General features: G+C 41.6%; 1 protein-coding gene and 1 long non-coding RNA gene across 16 annotated transcripts in view; one reads left to right on the top strand and one right to left on the bottom strand.

The window, feature by feature from the left end:
* The window catches only part of LOC142657559 (uncharacterized), a 92912-nt gene extending 82630 nt beyond the window's left edge, over positions 1-10282 (top strand). Inside the window, exons 2-3 of the long non-coding RNA XR_012849941.1 lie at positions 9632-9696; positions 9783-10282. This is a non-coding gene — a long non-coding RNA (uncharacterized LOC142657559). The remainder of the gene's footprint in view (positions 1-9631; positions 9697-9782) is intronic.
* The window catches only part of PTPRF (protein tyrosine phosphatase receptor type F), a 717955-nt gene that overhangs the window by 667571 nt on the left and 31384 nt on the right, over positions 1-19000 (bottom strand). The gene's annotated exons all lie outside the window — the stretch shown is intronic.

Consider the following 19000-nt stretch of genomic DNA (forward strand, 5'->3'; position numbering starts at 1 on the left):
GGTGAATAGTCCAATCAATTGGGCAGGAGAGGGGTTGAGTAAGCCGAGCCTATAGCAAAGGCTTCTCAAACCAAGGCAATGGTGTCTCCCATTGATTTCAATGGGAGATCAGAAACGGAACCGTGGGAAGAAAGAGCATGACGCTTTTTTTTCCTGAAAGCTTTTTTTCCGTTCACAGGAAAAACACCTCCGCCTCCCATTTAAATCAATAGGACGTGATTTCGACCATTTTTTGACTCGGTTTCCACGTCAACAAGCGCCAAAAAAAACTGTGTGAACTGGGCCTTAGCTTCCAAATACTGATCAAAATACGGCTGTGTGAAAGTGGCATTAGCAAGCAATTCTGGATGGACTTGATAGCACCCTCACAGCCAGAACAAATCCCCCATTCTGAAACCTCCGCAAAAATGCTAGAGAAAAGAAAATAACATAAGGGGTGAAGTATACACAAAGCCTTTACAATATGCCTGCAATGAATACTGACAAAAACGACATGAGAATTTTTTTTTTTTACTGCAGTTTCCCATTTATATAATAAAATAGATGGAAATCAGTAATATTTGCTAGCAGGGATCTTTTCTTTAGGTTAAGTAGGAGTTTAGTATTTCTGTAATGCTTTGATAGCACTCCCAAAAAAAAAAAAAAATAGGTCCCGTTAACTTTCAGCAGATTTCCTACACTATTTTATTTGCTTTGAAAATAGATGTTTGACAAAAGAAAATACAAGGTTTCTACAAAACCACACGCTCCCAGGTAAAGTGACGTGTCAGGGTATGTTCACACGGCCTATTTACGGACGTAATTCGGGCGTTTTTGACCCGAATTACGTCCGAAAATAGCGCTGACAAACATCTGCCCATTGAAAGCAATGGGCAGACGTTTGTCTGTTCACACGAGGCGTAATTTACGCGCCGCTGTCAAATGACGGCGCGTAAATAGACGCCCGCGTCAAAGAAGTGACCTGTCACTTCTTTGGGCGTATTTGGAGCCGTTATTCATTGACTCCAATGAATAGCAGCACCAATTACGTCCGTAATGGACGCGGCGTTCAAGCGCCTGCACATGCCGTTACGGCTGAAATTACGGGGATGTTTTCAGGCTGAAACATCCCCATCGTTTCAGCCGTTACGGACGCCCTCGTGTGAACATACCCTTATAGAGAATCATTCATATATTTATTAAGTTCGGTCTGAGGGCAGCATAAAGAAGCGAGACACTCACCGATTTCAGTGCTGTCACTTTTTGGGAGAATCGCCATGGTTTAGGAGAACTTAGACTTTATAACTCTAGCGCACCAAATGCGATGCAGGGCTGGAGTCCAATGACATTTATGCTGCCCCAGCCACTGGTTGACACTTTTCTCCCTATACGCAGTAATGGCTGAAAGGCAGGGGGCAGTATGAATATATATATCATTGGACTCAAGCCCTGCATCACGTCTGGTGATCCACAACTGTAGAGTGAAATTTCTCTTTAACCCCTTCCCGATATCCGCCGTATACATACGGCGCTGTCGGGAAGGGCTTCCCGCAAAAGCGCAGTACCATTACGTTGCGGTGAGCTGAGCCCGCACCATTACAGCTCGCACCCTGAGGTATCGGCCAGCACCGGAGCTAGCATCCGATCCGGCCGATTAACCCCTCAGATGCTGCGTTCAATAGTATGTGGGGAGTTTTTAGCCACTGGAACCCCAGCAACGTGATCGCTGGGTTGCCGGTGGCTGCAAAGGTGATCGGAGGCCTAATACTTACCTCCCGGTCTGCCAGCAAGGGAAGCCTCCTATGCCCCGCTCGGCGGCAGGGCCTAAAAGGCTTCCGGTACCATCGGCAAGATGGCGCCGACTCAGCTTCCGGCTCAGAAGCTGAGCCGGCGTCATCAGCAGTGGGTGTCCGAGGTATGTTACAGCGGACACCCCGATGTATCGGCAGGGACTGGAGCTAGCTCCGATTCCTGCCATTAACCCCTTCAATGCAGCGATCCACACTGGTTTGTAGCAAATCGGAGCCTGATCGGCTTGCTGTCAGTTAACTGACAGTTCTAATACATTGCACTACATGGGTAGTGCAATTTATTATAACATCAAACAAACAGTTGAAGATTCAAGTCCCCTAGTGGGACTAAAGAAAAGTGTAAAAATAAGTGTAAAAGTAAAAATAAAAGTTGTCAAAAATAAAATAAAATAAAAGTTTCAAGTAATAACATAAAAAAGTAATAAAAGTAAAAAAGTAATAGAACCATATATATTTGGTATCACTGCGTCCGTAACGATCTGAACTATAAAAATATTATGTTATTTGTCCCTCGCAGTGAATTTGGTCATGGTCTTCCAAAAATTGAAATAAAAAGTTATCAAAAAGTCGCACGTGTCCAAAAATGGTACCTATAAAAACGATTACTTGCCTCGCAAAAAAAACAAGCCCTTAGACAGCTCCGTCGACGAAAAAATTAAAATGTTATGGCTCTTACAACTTGGCGACAGAAAAAAATACATTCTTTTTACAAAAGTAATTTTATTGTGGAAAAAGTTGTAAAACTTAAGAAAGTTCCATAAATTAGGTATCGCCGGAATCATACTGACCCGTAGAATTAAGGTAACATGTAATTTATAAACACATGGTGAACACTGTATAAAAAAAAACTACGGTAGAATTGCAGTGTTTTGATTTCCTTGCCTCCCAAAAAAAAAGGCTAACAAGTGATCAAAAAGTTGCATGTACCCCAAAATAGTACTAATAATAACTACAGCTCGTCCCGCAAAAAAACAGCCCTCATACCACTACATCTATGAAAAAATAAAATTAGTTAAGGCTCCAAAGTCCGGAAAGAAAAATATGCAGTTGTGCCGGCCCAAAGGGAACATATCTTCTGTTTCAAGAGGCGATTTATCAAGGCCCTAAAATTAGGGAACCAGGAAGGGGAGGACTCAAATACATCTGCTGGAAGCGAGGGTGCTCGTATTATACCAGGACAACACTTCCCAGGAAAAATTCCTCAAGCTGCAAAGGTGCAGAGCGTGGACCAAATGGGAGATGAGTAAGGACACCATTTATCAGTGCGACACCGGCCTGTGCAGAAAGGATTACTTCACAGTGTAACAAATATTTATGGATTATTTTATTGTTTACCCCATTATTATAACACCTGACTATGCCCCCAATATACTCTGCCCAGATTACATGTACCCCCACATTATAAACTGAAACACCAGTAAAACTCCAAACACAACTACCACCAAGCAAAATCCACGCTCCAAAAGCCTAATGGCGCTCCCTCCCTTCTGAGCCCTATAGCGTGCCCAAACAGTAGTTTACTTCCACATATATGGCATCACCATACCCAGGAGAACCCTTTTAACAATTTTTGGGGCGTTTCTCCAGTGGCACAAGCTGGGCACGACATATTTACCAATGAAATGTCACATCTAGGAAAAAATTTTTTTTTTTTTTTTTTTTTTTTAAATCAATCCAAATTTTATTGATACGAACACAGAAATGAAATAACACATTAACATTCACATTACAATTTTCCAACATCGTATACAATAGTGACAGCATATCAGAAAATCCACAACTTCCCCCCTTTCCCCCCTCCCCGCACAGCCCCCCTCTATATCTCCGCCCTCTGTTTCTAGTACCATTCCTGGTCAGAGCACATTTCGCTTATCAAATTTCCCCACCACCCCTTCTTTGCTCCAGACTCTATCACCTCCAGGTCCTCAGACGACTCTCGCCCTTAGTCTGTTCAGTTCAGGTGACAGCACCTCAGGACAGGCCAACCCAAAAAAATAAAAAAATAATAATTTTTACTTTGCACCATCCACAGCGCAATCATTTATGGAAAAGACCTGTGGGGTGAAAATGCTCACTAGACCCCTTAATAAATGCCTTGAGGGGTGTAGCTTCCAAAATGGGGTCACTTCTCAGCGGTTTCTTTTATTATTTCACAGAGCCTCTGCAAGTGTGAACAAATACTGTGTAAAATGCCAAATTAGGCCTCAATTTCGCACGGTACTCTCTCACTCCTGAGCCCTGTCGATAGTCCAGGCAAAAGATTAGGGTCACATGTAGGGTGTTTCTAAAACCGGGAAACACAGCATAATAATTAGAGAGCTGCCTTGTTATGGTGGCACAAGCTGGGCACCACATATTGGCATATCTATGGAAAAAATCCTATTTTCACTCTGCAACAAAGTGCGCAGTAATTTCTGCAAAACACCTGCGGGGGTTAAAATGCTCGCTACACCCCTAGGTGAATACCTTGAGGGGCATAGTTTTCAAAATGGAGTCACTTGTGGGGGGATCCACGGTTTCAGTCCCACAGGGGCTTTGCAAATGCGACATAGCAACCAGAAACCAATCCAACAAAATCTGTACTCCAAAAGCCAAATGGCACTGCTTCCCTTCTGAGCCCTACTGTGTGCCAAAACAGCAGTTTATGAACACATATCGGGTATTGCTGTACTCATGAGAAATTGCTTTACAAACATTGTGGTTCTTTTTTTCTTTTATTTATTGAGAAAATGAAAATTTTTTAGCTAACTCTACGTCTATTGAAGAAAAAGGTTTTGTTTTTTTATTTTCACTGCCCAATCCTAATAAAATCTATAAAACCCCTGTTGGGTCAAAATGCTCACTACACCGGTAGATGAATTCCTCAAAGGGTGTAGTTTCCAAAATGGGGTCACTTGTGGGAGGTTTCCACGGTTTTGTCCCTTCGGGGGCTTTGCAAATGTGACCTGGCCTTCGCAAACCATTCCTGCTAAGTTTGAGCTCCAAAAGCCAAATGGCGCGCTTTCCCTTCTAAGCCCTGCCGTGTGTCCAAACAGCTATTTAGGACTACATGTGGGGTGTCGTTTAATCGGGAGAAATTGCTTTACAAATGTTGTGCTGCTTTTTCTCCTTTAGTCCTTGTGGAAATGAGAAAAAATTAGCTAAACCTACATTTTCTTTGAAAGAATGTAGATTTTAATTTTCACGGCTTACTTCCAATAAATTCTGCAATAAACCTGTGGAGTCAAAATGCTCACTATACCCCTAGATAATCTCCTTGAGGAGTCTAGTTTCACAAATGGGGTCACTTTTGGGGGATTTCCACTGTTTTGGCACCGCAAGAGCCCTTTAAACCTGACATGGTGCCTAAAATATTTTCTAATAAAAAGGAGGTCCCAAGACTCACTAGGTACTCCTTTGCTTCTGAGGCCAGTGTTTCAGTCCACTAGCACACTAGGGCCACATGTGGGATATTTCTAAGACTGAAGACTCTGGGCAATAAATATTGAGTTGTATTTCCCTGGTAAAACTGGATTAAAAATGAATTTCTGCAAAAAAAAAAAAAAAAAAAAGGAAATTTGTAAATTTCACCTCTACTTTGCTTTAATTCCTGTGAAACGTCTAAAGGGTTAATAAACTTTCTAAATGCTGTTTTGAATACTTTGAGGAGTGAAGTTTTTAAATATGGGTGACTTATTCAGGGTTTCTAATACATAAAGCCCTCAAAGCCACTTCACATCTGAACTGCCCCCTGTAAAAATAGCCTTTTCAAATTTTCTTGACAATGTGAGAAATTGCAGCTAAAGTTCTAAGCCTTGTAACATACTAGAAAAATAAAACGATATTCAAAAAACAATGCCAATCTAAAGTAGACATATGGGGGATGTGAATTAGCAACAATTTTGTGTGGTATAACTGCCTGTCTTACAAGCAGATACATTTAAATTTACAGTTGATTCTGCAGCAGCATCGGCGTTAGCAGGTAAGTCGATGTAGCTACTTACCTGCAAACGCTGATGCTGCTGCAGAATCAACTGTAGCCTCTGGTGCCGGTGTCCTCGCTCGTCTGACACGATGCAGGACCTGTGAGTGACGTCACAGCGTAATCTCTCGAGAACACGGCTGTGTCTGCACTGCCAGAAGCTGGGCGTTCTGAAGAGAAGTGGATGATACTTCTCGTCAGAGCGCCCAGCTAGTAAAAGTATTAAAAACGCCCCGATGTACGCACCTAATACACGCCCACTTGGACTTTTACTTTTAAACACACCCACTTGGACTTTTGCAAGCCTCATTTGCATAACTACAAAAATGGTCATAACTTGGCCAAAAATGCTCGTTTTTTAAAAATAAAAACGTTACTGTAATCTACATTGCAGCGCCGATCTGCTGCAATAGCAGATAGGGGTTGCAAAATCTGGTGACAGAGCCTCTTTAAGGATAAAAATTTTAAAAAAAGTAAAAAAAACAAAAAAGGAGCTTGCCTATTATTATTTAAAGGTTTACAGGTTCACATAATTTTACCAGATCACAAACAGAAAGCAATTACTTTCAAAAATAACACTTTGCATCAAAGAGCTATGAATGCCGAAATCTTAAAAAAAAAAAAAAATCAAAAGCACAAATCTGATCCCAGAGTGACAGGGTCCTTTATATGTGCACATGCCGTCCAGCAGCGCAGCTGATCACAAAGTTATGTGCGAGTTGAAGCGATTATAGCTCGATTATACAGGTACTTCTGTCCAGGAAAAGGCAGCACATCAAAGTCCTGCATAAAAGGCTAAAAGGTTTAAACATTGGTTTAAACTAAGCAAAGGTCACTCATGTGGCGCTCTGCCCAGGAAACATTGGACAGCAGCCCAAATACTCCACAATATTGACTGTGCAGACTCTAGACATAAATGGATGACCTGCAGCTTCAGAACTACTGTATGCTACCTAATCCAGGGGGAAAACATTTACTTACGTGAAATAAAAGTCAAGCTATTTGCAAGCTAGACGAATACAAGTGTTTATTTATAGAAAGGGTTTTTTTTTTCTTATCACCACAAGTGATAATGGCAAAGTCCTGTAATTTAAAATAAAAATATGAAACTCGTGTGTAGGCAACCTACTTGTATCCCAGATTTCACAATGGTTTCCAACAATGGGAATGGAAAAATGGAACTATAAGGGTATGTTCACACGCATTGTTTTCAGACGTAATTCAGACGCTTTACGCCTCGAATTAGGCCTGAAATAACGGCTCCATTACGGCTACAAACATCTGCCCATTGCTTTCAATGGGTTTTACGATGTTCTGCTCCCACGAGGTGTAATTTTACGCGTCGCTGTCACAAGACGGCGCGTAAAAAGAAGCCCGCGTCAAAGAAGTGCATGTCACTTCTTGGGACGTTTTTGGAGCCGTTTTTCATTGACTCCATTGAAAAACAGCTCCGATAACGTCCGTAAAATACGCCACCAAAAAAGCGAGTTGTTAAAAAAATCAGGAGCGGTTTTCAGGCGAAAACAACAGCACCGTAATTTCAGACGAATTTTGCTACTGCATGTGAACATACCCTTACTTCCAGGTCTAACATACCATATTGTTTAGAGTAATCCCTCTCATTAAAATCTTTTTTTTCCAGTATGTTCTTACTACTGCCTGTTATATACAGTGTCCACCAACTTGGAGGTTAGATGAGCAAGCAAGAAAATACAAATTAGAGCCACAAAATTAGTAGAATGTTTCCTGTTATAATATTATATCTGAATCTTTAATGTATTTTTCCCTCTATTGTATCTTTCTTATACCAAGATTATAAAAGAATGTTCACTATTAAATAATTAAAAAATTAGGGAAATACATGCAATTATTCCGATGTAGAGACGTCACTTGCAGATGACAAGACAGATGACTGTCTAGAAGTTAATAATATGACTATGTTATTCTGCCATCTTCCATATCTGCAGTGGAGATCAATTATATATACGCGCGCGCGCACACACACAAGATTAAAGGCTGTGATGTCACCTCGGACGTGAAAAACTTCACTTTTTCACATCAGAGTTTTTCCACGTTCGTGTGAATAAGCCCTTACACAGCATTAGTGCATTGATTTGTGGTGCTGCCATTAAAGCCCAATAGGGCTGCGTTGAAATCAGCTGTACTTCCAAAGAACCTCTGTGCCGAAGACACCAAGTTACAGAATCTATTAAGGCCTCATTCACATCTGCGTTGGAAGCTCCATTAGCAACCTTCGTCACAGATCCGGCGAAGAGTCATGAAAACAATAGCGCAGCATGCTGCACTATTATTTCCGGTAAAACCACGGACACAAACCCGACAGAGCCCATTAAAGTCAATGGGTTTCGTCGGCCGCCGGCGGTGTCCATCGTCCAACGAAACCAGCGTTTTCAATTTTTCCATTGTTCTGCCCCTCTGACAGAGAAGAACGGTAAGCTGAATGCAGATGTGAACAAGGCCTAAGAGTCTTTGTAGCATCTGAAGATTTTAAATTTGATTTTGCTTTCAAATGCCGCAAATCGACACACATAGGTAATTTGTAAACCATGTGTTACCACTGACACTAGCGAAAACTACACCAAGAATAAACCACATCAGAAACGCTCACAGTATTCAACGTACGGTAACTCATTGCATTGCGTTAGCAAATAAAATACCGTTCCAATGTGCACAAAACTGAACCATTAGCAATCCAAATGAATGACATAGAAGCTGAACACGGATGTAAAGGGTTACATGCATTTCCTTTATTTCGCTATCTGTTGAACTCCTATGAGAATTAGATTATAAGGAAATAATAAGCCTGTGTTCAAAGTACTGGAAAAGTACTACAATATATACTACGACTGTATAATTGTATCCTGTCCATACTGACATTACAGGTCAATGTAGCCTCACTAAAAAGACACCGCCACCCACCCATGGAAAAAAGCAGGTCAAGTGCAATGTCAAAACTGTAACTCAGTTCCTGCTTTAGACATTGTCTTTTTGTTAAGAGTCCCCCAGTAATAAACGAATAAAAGGGTCTCCCAATGCTGTGACACCCTGCAATTATCTGTAATCTATCAGAAATCATTTAATTATCCATGGGAAATGAACCTTTAGGGTAAGGCCACACGTAGCGGCCAAAGCAGAGCCGACATGCGGTTATACTGCGAATAGGCAGGGGATTTAAATGGTTGTTAATATCTGCATGTTAAATTACTTGTGGCCTTACCCTCATGGTACTGGTACATGATCCGGACAAGCTGTGGTAAAAGTTGCGCGCCAAAGTTACATGCATTTTCCGAAAATGTGGCTTGTACAGATGAAGCACCATAAAACCACGCTCCTAACCTGTACACGCCACGTAACAAATACTGCATTGCAAATCAGCAGTAGTCATGAAAACACGTGCGGTTTAGTAAACTACCACAGTTTAGCCACACGTTTGCCATTGAAAATGCACGGACGTGCCCAACCTTCAGTGTATTTTTTGAGTCCTTTGCAGCTGCTCTCTGATTTGGCTAATAGTAGAGTGTCCTAAATGCCGCCCCCCTCCTCACTCCTGGTGATGACAGCTCATGGAAAAAGATTAGAGAAGCCAGATCCACAGCGATCAGCTCAATGCAGGGCCAGATTCCATTTACAAATGGCTTGTCTTTATAGAACGAGCCCTTTAAATGATATAAACTTGGAGACAGCAGAGCGAAGGATGATTTTGGAAATTAATTATCTATTTAACATGAGACTCTACAGAAACATGACATTATAAACAGCAGGAAGGAGGAGGATTTCTACCAAAATCTCGGTTTACACAATTATTCTAAAATATTTCTCTCTGCATCTGTTTTCTGAGTCAAAGATTTCTCTCTTCCAGGTGGTGCGAGGTTTATAACATGAGGATTAGCCCATACTGAATTACTGGATACAAAATGGGAATAGGTAGGGAAGCCCTTTGCTAGTTTATAATAAATGTTCTATATTGCACATTGTATCCAAATTACTGAACAATCTTCTCTGCTCAATAGACTCTGAGGCGCGCTGACATCTCTACGGGAAGCCTAGCAAGCAATTTCCTCATCTACATGATGGATTGAGATAGAATTATTACTTCTCTATAGTTACAGCTGAAATGACCCACTACACGTCACAGTTACTGCATTGGTAAAGATTCCCAGGATCTATCTATGTAGATCCACAGGAATTCAGGATGAGCCCGGATTTCAGAGATGTAATAACCTATACTGGAACATTTAGAATGATAATTGTGCATGAGGAGTGCAAACAACAGGGGAAAGTCTATTATGCTCAATTTACATCACTTACTGCCACAATCTCAGAAATAAAAAGATGGAGAAAGACACGGATCCAGATTACCAAAAAAGTAAAGAAGGTCTTTACTACAGGATGTCATGGTCACCCCTTATGTTCACACGGCGCTAAAAAAAATGACGTGTAAACGCTAGTGTTTTTGTAAAGCGCTTTTTAAAATACAGGTGTTATTTACGCTTTTTTGTGTGCGCAATTAAGTATTTTTTTTATTTTTTTTAACACAACACGTTTTTTTTAATCTGCTTGCATAATCTCATTAGCATAAATCATTTTAATCTCATTAGCATAAATCTAAAATCGCTAATAAACTGGTGAAAACAGATTGTTTTTTTTTAAATAAAAAGCACTGCTGTCACCTACATTATAGCGCCCATCTCCTTATATAGGAGATAGGACACTTATAATGTGGTGACAGAGCCTCTTTAAGGGCTAGTTCACAAGGCGGATTTTGCGTGGCGGAACTATTCGTGCCGACGGCAGGAAGATTCCTCCCTCCCATTGATATCATTGTGAGGTTCGGGTGGAATCTGGCCAAAGATCGAGCAGGTCGCTTCTTTTTTCCGCTGAAATAATCAGCTAACAGGGAAAAAAAAAGAAAAAAGTGTGTGACTCCCATTGAAAAGAATGGGAGGTGGAATTTCGCTGCAAACTTCCTCCATGTTAACATACCCTAAGGCCTAGTTCACACGGAGGAATTTTCAGGCAGAAAAAAAAACTGCCTCAAAATTCATTCAGAAATTTTGAGGCAGATTTTTACCTGTCTGTACTTTCTTGCCACGTTTTCACCTGCGGCCATTAAGGGCTGCAGGCAAAAAACGCCAAGAAAAAAGCTTTCTCTGCTGCCCATTGATTTCAATGGGAGGTCAGAGGCGGAACTGCAGCAAGAAAGAATGTTTCTGTGGCAAAATCTGCACCAAAAAAACTCAGTGTGAACTGGCCCTATGACATCGGTCCAGTTAGGTAAACAAGTCCTAGATAAACTTTAAGGCAGTAAAAAAGTAGTATTAGGAATTACTTACTACCAGTTAAATATTAGAAACTTGTCAGCGTGAGCTTTAACTAAGAATAACTCAGTTAAGTACAGTCAAGTTTTAAGCTCATTCTGCTGGTGTGGAAACCCCATCTGTTGAGACGACACGCAGAGAAGTGCAATTTCTAGAACCCTTCCTGCTGAGTGACAACCACAAACCCCTGGGAGATATGTAAGAAGTACTGTGAACATTCCCTCAGCAGAATTTCTTATAATAGAAGTCACGTGGGTTTACTAAAACAACTTTAAGCCATCTCAGGTACTGTACCGTCCTCGAAGTCCGTCTCGTTAACCAACAAATAACGAATACAGACAGAGTATTAGGCTGGGGTCACACGACCATGTTACGGCCGTAATGGACGGAAAGTATTTCGGCCGGAAGTCCCGGACTGAACACACTGCAGGGAGCCGCGCTCCTAGCATCATAGTTATGTACGACGCTAGGAGTCCCTGCCTCGCTGCGGGACATCTGTCCCGTACTGTAATCATGTTTTCAGTCTGGGTCAGTAGTTCTACGGAGAGGCAGGGACTCCTAGCGTCGTACATTAGGGTATGTGCACACACACTAATTACTTCCGTAATTGACGGACGTATTTCGGCCGCAAGTAGAGGACCGAACACACTGCAGGGAGCCGGGCTCCTACCATCATACTTATGTACGATGCTAGGAGTCCCTGCCTCGCTGCAGGACAACTGTCCCGTACTGTAATCATGTTTTCAGTACGGGACAGTTGTCCTGCAGCGAGGCAGGGACTCCTAGCATCGTACATAAGTATGATGCTAGGAGCCCGGCTCCCTGCAGTGTGTTCGGTCCACTACTTGCGGCCGAAATACGTCCGTCAATTACGGACGTAATTAGTGTGTGTGCACATACCCTAACTATGATGCTAGGAGCCCGGATCCCTGCACTGTGTTCGGTCCGGGACTTGCGGCCGAAATACGTTCCGTCCATTACGGACGTAACATGGTCGTGTGAACCCCGCCTAAAGGTGTATGCACACAGGCCGTTATTGTGTCTCACTGCAAAAGTTTTACTGCAAATTGCTGCCTAACAGCCTCCGTACTAAGTGCTACATGCAGGTCTATGCACTGAGCTCTGCCATGCGCCCTTAATATTTTAGTTGGCCCACTTTTTTTTTACATGTGTTACAATCGGATGTGCCATGAATAAGATATGAATAAAATTAAAGTCAGAATATGATTCAGCACAGCAGCTAGCTTTTTTTTTAATTTAGTTTTTTAATTTCACACAAACACTTTGAAAAATAAGCTCAGAGGTGTTAGTTCACTTGATCAGCCCCCCTCCCTGCTTGTTGATGCATTCTCGTTAGGAAACAAAGAAACTTCTGAACTGCACAAAAAAAAACAAAAAAAAACTGAAAATTAAGTGAAAGCACAAAAACACGCAAAGTACATATTTTACAAAGATGTTCGATTTTACATATGGTGATTAAATAGCCAATGCAAATCAAAGGCGACACTTTATTTTGATCTCTTAATTAATCTAAGAAATAAAAAAAAGTCTTAATTTTATTCATTAGATTAGTTAAGAGATTAAAATGAAGACAAATTTCAAAATTAGAGCAATAGGACCTTCTCACGTTTGGTGGTATTGGCGTGCAGAATATCAGAAATTGTTTTTTTTTCCTTTTTGGGAGGCAGATTAGTGGTGCAAATAATAAAAACCATATACAATCATCTCTCCAAGGTGCATATCTGGAAACCGATAAAAAAAGTTCACTATATGGATATCAGGGGCCCTAGCCTTTAGTGAGCCTCCATGATCAGTTACGCACGGAGGTGGCTCACAAGAAAAATACAGGCATATTGTGACATTTTAAATGCTATGTAATGACCTTTTTTTTTGTTTTTGTTTTGTAAAAAGGTCAGTGTGATTGGTGCAAAATTTATAATTAGTTTTCATGAAAAAAATTAAAAATAATTTGAGATACAGCTGCTCTATTCTCTATACAGAGCAGCTGTATCGTTTGCGAAATCATGTTACCGTCCGGTCCACAGGACTGGCTGATTCAGTGAAAGCGGGTCCTGCGTGTATGACCGTTCATAACTTAGATGTGATAGATTACAGGTGGATCCTGTGTACCACTGACACTGAACCCATATTTCATATCCTGTGACTTTGATCTCCGAAACAAAATTGAAATTGCAGCAGATCCAAAATACTTTCCATCAGTTATATTCCCATACCATACTGTTTATTAACTCAATAAGGCCTCATGCACATGGCATGATTACGGCACGAACAGCCGCGGAGTCTCAATCATGGACCGTGCACACAGAAGATGTGCATTTAATTCAAAGGGACCGGAACGCAATTGCAGACCGTAAAATGACTTGTCCTAAAATTTTATGGTCTGCAATTGCGGCCCCCACACAGTCCGTGTAAACCACAGTCGTGTGCATGGGCCCATACAAATGAATGGGTCCGCAATTAATCTGCATTTTTACAGATGAATTGCGGACCCAAAAACACGTTCGTGTGCATGAGGCCTAAGCGGCCCACTTCAGCAGACCAACCACTTATTATAAATGCTGATCCAGGTAGTCTATTATAGGCTCTGCCCACACAGATTTTTTTGCACTTCATGAATTTTGAGGCAGATTTTGAACTGCCTGCAAGTATTTTTCCGTTTTTTTTTCACCCGCGAAAAAGCTAATGCAAGGACTCATTGAAACTAATGCAAGGACCGCGGGCAAAAACGATGCAATAAACACTCAAACTAGTGCCGCAGGTTTTTTCTGCCTCCCTTTGATTCAATGGGAGGTCAGAGGTGGAAACCGCGGCAAGAAAAGACATGCTACTTTCTTTTCCCAGCCAAAAGCCGCCCGGGAAAGAAACAGCCCCTGCTGATGAATGAAATTAATGGGGGGGCGATTTAGTTTGTTTTTGTTTTTTTAATAGGGTCAATGACATCCACAGAAAACACTACCAAAAAACAGACGCCAGCAGCAGAATTCTAGGAGCATTCGCTACCCGTTAGGGTATGTTCACACGGCTTAGCAAAATACGTCTGAAAATACGGAGCTGTTTTCAGGCGTAAACAGCTCCTGATTTTCAGACGTTTTTGTAACTACTCGCGTTTTTTCACGGCGTATTTTACAGACGTTATTGGAGCGGTTTTTCAATAGAGTCAATGAAAAACGGCTCCAAAAACGTCCCAAGAAGTGACATGCACTTTTTTTTACGTGCCGTATATTGACAGCGACGCGTAGAACACCTCATGGGAACAGAAACCGTAAAAACCATTGCAAGCAATGGGCAGATGTTTGTAGGCCTAATGGAAGTTTTTTCAGGCGTAATTCGAGGCGTAAAACAGTTTACATCTGAAAATAGGCCATGTGAACATCCCCTTATTCTACAAGCTGGTAATATATATATATATATATATATATATAGCGACAGGTCTGATAGTGTCCACCAGGTAGCCTCAATTTTTACACTCCCATGCTTTCCAGAATTTATTAGTGCACCAGATCTATAAGTTTGTGCAAATAAAAACTTAAACTCTGCCATGTTTCTTTAATTGTCTGTCCCATTTTAGAAAAATTACAGCTGTAAGGCAGAGTTCACACTTGCGTTGTATAATCTGTTACTCTGATCCGTTTTTAGATCAGAAAAAGGATAACAGGATCAAAACAGATGCAAACGGATTACAACTTGTTTGTATCCGTATTACATTGATGCCCATAACAAAAATAACCCGTCCGTCGGACAGCCTTTATTTATTTTTTTGAACGGAGAAAAAAAAGTCCTGTACTCTAGGATGACTACCATAATAGACGCTAACGGATGTAATTTAAAATCCCATAGATTTCAATGGGATTTTAAACGGATTTGTTTTTTAGCCATTATTTTGATCTAAAATCTTATTGTAACGGATTAGGCTAAGTTCACATCTCGTTACTGTATGTCTGACGTGCACATTGACTTCTATGGTCAGGACGGACGCCCTAATGGTGTAGTTTGGTGCTTACGTTTTGTTTGCTTACGTTGTATCCTTTTTCCTTCCATGTCCTGAAAACCGTAGTCTACTACGCTTTAATACTTTTACAAAACCTAGAAGTTTTTATTTGTATTGAAGTCAATGGCGATGTATGAAATATTAAACCCTACGTTTGCATACTTAAAACGTATACGTTTTTGTAACCTTATATGGGAAATTTTGACTTTACAGAGTTTGACTTCGCTAAAGAACAAAAAAAGTATACGTTTTTATAAGAACAGACACAAACGTATAAATACGTATACCACAAAACTTAAGCCTATATTACAAATGCATATGTTTTTGTAACTTTAAAAACATATACGTCCTCATATACCACAAACGTGTGCACAAAACGAGATGTGAATTGAGCCTTATACAACGCAAGTGTGAACTTGGCCTTATCAGTTTAGTTGCTCTGGGTCACATCACTGGTTTTACTTTTTTACCCATTATATAAGTTATTTGTGCCACCAAATTTAATTTAATCCAGGAATGACAAACTAGACTGGTCTTACCTCCCTATCCTGTTTTTAAAAACATATGGCAGCCTCAGCAACATTGCAATTAGTTTTATTTCTTAGGCCCCATGCACACGAACGTCCTTTTGCGGCCGCAATTCCCCCGAAAATCCACGGGAGAATTGCGGCCCCATTCATTTCTATGGAGCCATGCACACGACCGTAGTTTTTACGGTCTGGGCATGGCCCGGGAGCCCGCACCGCAGAACGAACGGACATGTCTTATTACGGCCGTCTTCTGTGGTCCAGCCATGTGAATTGCCCGCGATTTGCGGGCGGCTTGCAGCTGACAGTCCGCTGCCGGCCGACCCGAAAATGTCAGCCGTACACATGGCTACGGTCGTGTGCATGAGGCCTTAATTTTGCTTATTTAGCATCAACATATTCTACAGTGCTGTACAAAGATTGCAATCACTCACATCAGTCATGACAACAGATGTATCGCGACACTACTGCTACGTCAGTCTTGGCACATACATTTCAAAACGGCAAAAATGCTGCAAAGGTAAAACAGACTCATGTTGCAAATTAAAAGCGGCCAGTTTGCCTGGTCAAGAATTGAATGCAAAAATTCTGCAGGTAATAAGAAATTCTTAAAGTCAGTCGACCGATACAACAACGAGACCAAATACAGACACCGTAATGAAAAATACTTAGACAAAGATTTGTGTTGATTGATGGAGATGTCCCGGTAACAAGCCGGTCATCTTTCTCCAGATATGTCTGCTTGGACTTTTTACTGTAATGCTTGACAAAATTGACAGTGATTTAAGCAATATTTACAATGCAGAACTTGCATAAATTTAGATTAAAATACAAATTGTGCATAAGGACTCTGGGTATCTTCAATCCCATTCATTTAATATAGCATTTTCTACCTGCTTCTACTTGTAAAACATCTACCCAATAACCTACATGTTGCACACAACGTCAGATGAAAAACACAAAAAGCGTATTCTTGTTTTAGCAGTAGTCATATTTTTGTGTATTCTAAAGAAAGTGAACACTGCATATATTTTTATGAATAAAACATACGAGATTGTTAACAAGTTAAAGAGTCTGTGGTCACTGGAAAGAATATTTCTAGGGGCTCGTTCACACGTAGCGGAACTGCTGCGTTTTTTTCATCCGGAATTGCGGACATAGAAAACGCAGCAGAATACAGTAGCAGCAAAGAGGATGAGATTGAGGCTGGGTTCACACGACCTATTTTCAGGCGTAAACGAGGCGTATTATGCCTCGATTTACGCCTGAAAATAGGGCTACAATACGTCGGAAATCATCTGCCCATTCATTGTAATGGGTTTGCCGACGTACTGTGCAGACGACCTGGAATTTACGCGTCGTCGTTTGACAGCTGTCAAACGACGACGCGTAAATTCCAGGTCGTCTGCACAGACGCGTAAATTGACTGCCTCGGCAAAGAAGTGCAGGACACTTATATACATTATATGCAGGGCACTTCTTTGCAGCGTAATTTGAGCCGTTCTTCATTGAACTCAATGAAGAGCAGCTCAAGATTTACGAGCGTCACAGACGCCTCGCATAATACGAGGAGGAGCATTTACGTGTGAAACGAGGCAGCCGTTTTCTCTTGAAAACATTCTGTCTTTTCACACGTAAATGCCTGCTATCGTGTGCACATACCCTGAACAAATCTCATCCACACGCTTCGTAGATAAGGAGCGAAAAAAACGCTCAGAAACGGACCTGCAGTGCAGATTTTTATTCCGCAGCATGTCAATTGGATTTGCGTAATCGCTGCTTATCTGTTGCGGGATTTCCCCATTGAATTCAATGGGGAGCTAAATCCCGCAACAAATAGTTGTTGCATTTTATGAGGCGGGTTCGCATTGATCCCACCGCAAAAAAAGAAACTTTTAGAAAAAAAAAGCCTGATACTTACCCAGAAGTCTGTGTTCCTTCCTCCAGCGCGGCTTCCTGGGATGATGTTTCATCCCATGTGACAGCTGCAGCCAATCACAAGCTGTAGCCATGGTCACATGGGATGAAACGTCATTACAGGTAGCCGCGGTTTTAAAAAATGGCGCATAAAAAACAACGATGTGTAAAAAGATGGAGCATGTCACTTCTTGAGCCGTTTTCCTGTGTCAAAAGAAAAACAGCTCCAATAACGTCTAGAAAAAAAAACGGCCCAAAAATGGCTGAAATTTAGAGGCTGTTTTCTCTGAAACAGCCCCATGATTTCAGCCGTTTTTACTTGTGCATGTGAACATATCCCAACAGAAAGCGACTTTAAAATAATAAGCAGTACACACTGAGGAGGATTATGATTCAATCACTGCTCCAGTGGGTTTATTCACCCATATTGTTCAAACCTTGAGGGAGAGATCTGGACAAACGCTACCAAAAAGTGGTCCATGGAAGGACAACCAGTGACCCAGCGACATGGTCATGGGCGCACAAGGTTCATTGACACGGATCCCACTGAAGAGCTACTGTACCACAAATTGCTGAAAAAGTTAATAATGGCTATGATAGAGGTGTCAGAATACACACAGCATCACAGCTTGCTGTATTATGGGGCTATGTGGCCGCAGACCGGTCGGAGTGCCCACGCTGACCCCTGTTCACCACCAAAAGCTTCTACAATGGGAATGTGAGCATTAGAACTGGACCATGGAGCAATGGAAGAAGCTGGCCTGGTCTGATGAATCACATTTTCTTCTTTATCATGTGGGCAGCCATGTTTGTGTGCGCTGCTTACCTGGGGAAGAGATGGCACCAGGATGCACTATGCAAGCTGGCAGAGGCAGTGTGATGCTCTGGGCAATGCTCTGCTGGGAAACCTTAGGTCTTGGCCTTCATGTAAATGTTAATTTGACATGTACCAATTACCTAAACCTTTTTCTTCAGTAGTACACCCCTCCATGGCAACGGTATTCCTTAATGGCCGTGGCCACTTTGAGCAGGATAATGACCCTGCCACACTGTAAAGAACGTTCAGAAACATGACAGAGTTAGGGTATGTGAACACACAAAATTAAAAAAGTCTGAAAATACGGAGCGGTTTTCAAGGGAAAACGGCTCCTGATTTTCAGGCATTTTTTAAGCAAACTCCCCTCAAGAAGTGACATGCACTTTTCTTGCGGCTGTTTTTTTATGCGCCGTTTTCCGAAAATGAGGCGTAAAAAACCGCCCCGTCGGAACAGACCGCTGTATTTCCCATTGAAATCAATGGGCGGATGTTTGTAGGAATTCCGCTTCCGATTTTTCAGCCGTTTTCCGGGATGTTTGCGGCCCGAACACCACTACGTGTGCACATACCCTTAAAAAGGTGTGGATAGGGCCCCCAAATTCCCCAGACCTCAATCAGTAAGAGCATCTGTGGGATGTGC

This window comes from Rhinoderma darwinii, chromosome 7 (genome assembly GCF_050947455.1).
Source record: "Rhinoderma darwinii isolate aRhiDar2 chromosome 7, aRhiDar2.hap1, whole genome shotgun sequence".
In the NCBI taxonomy this organism is placed as follows: domain Eukaryota; kingdom Metazoa; phylum Chordata; class Amphibia; order Anura; family Rhinodermatidae; genus Rhinoderma; species Rhinoderma darwinii.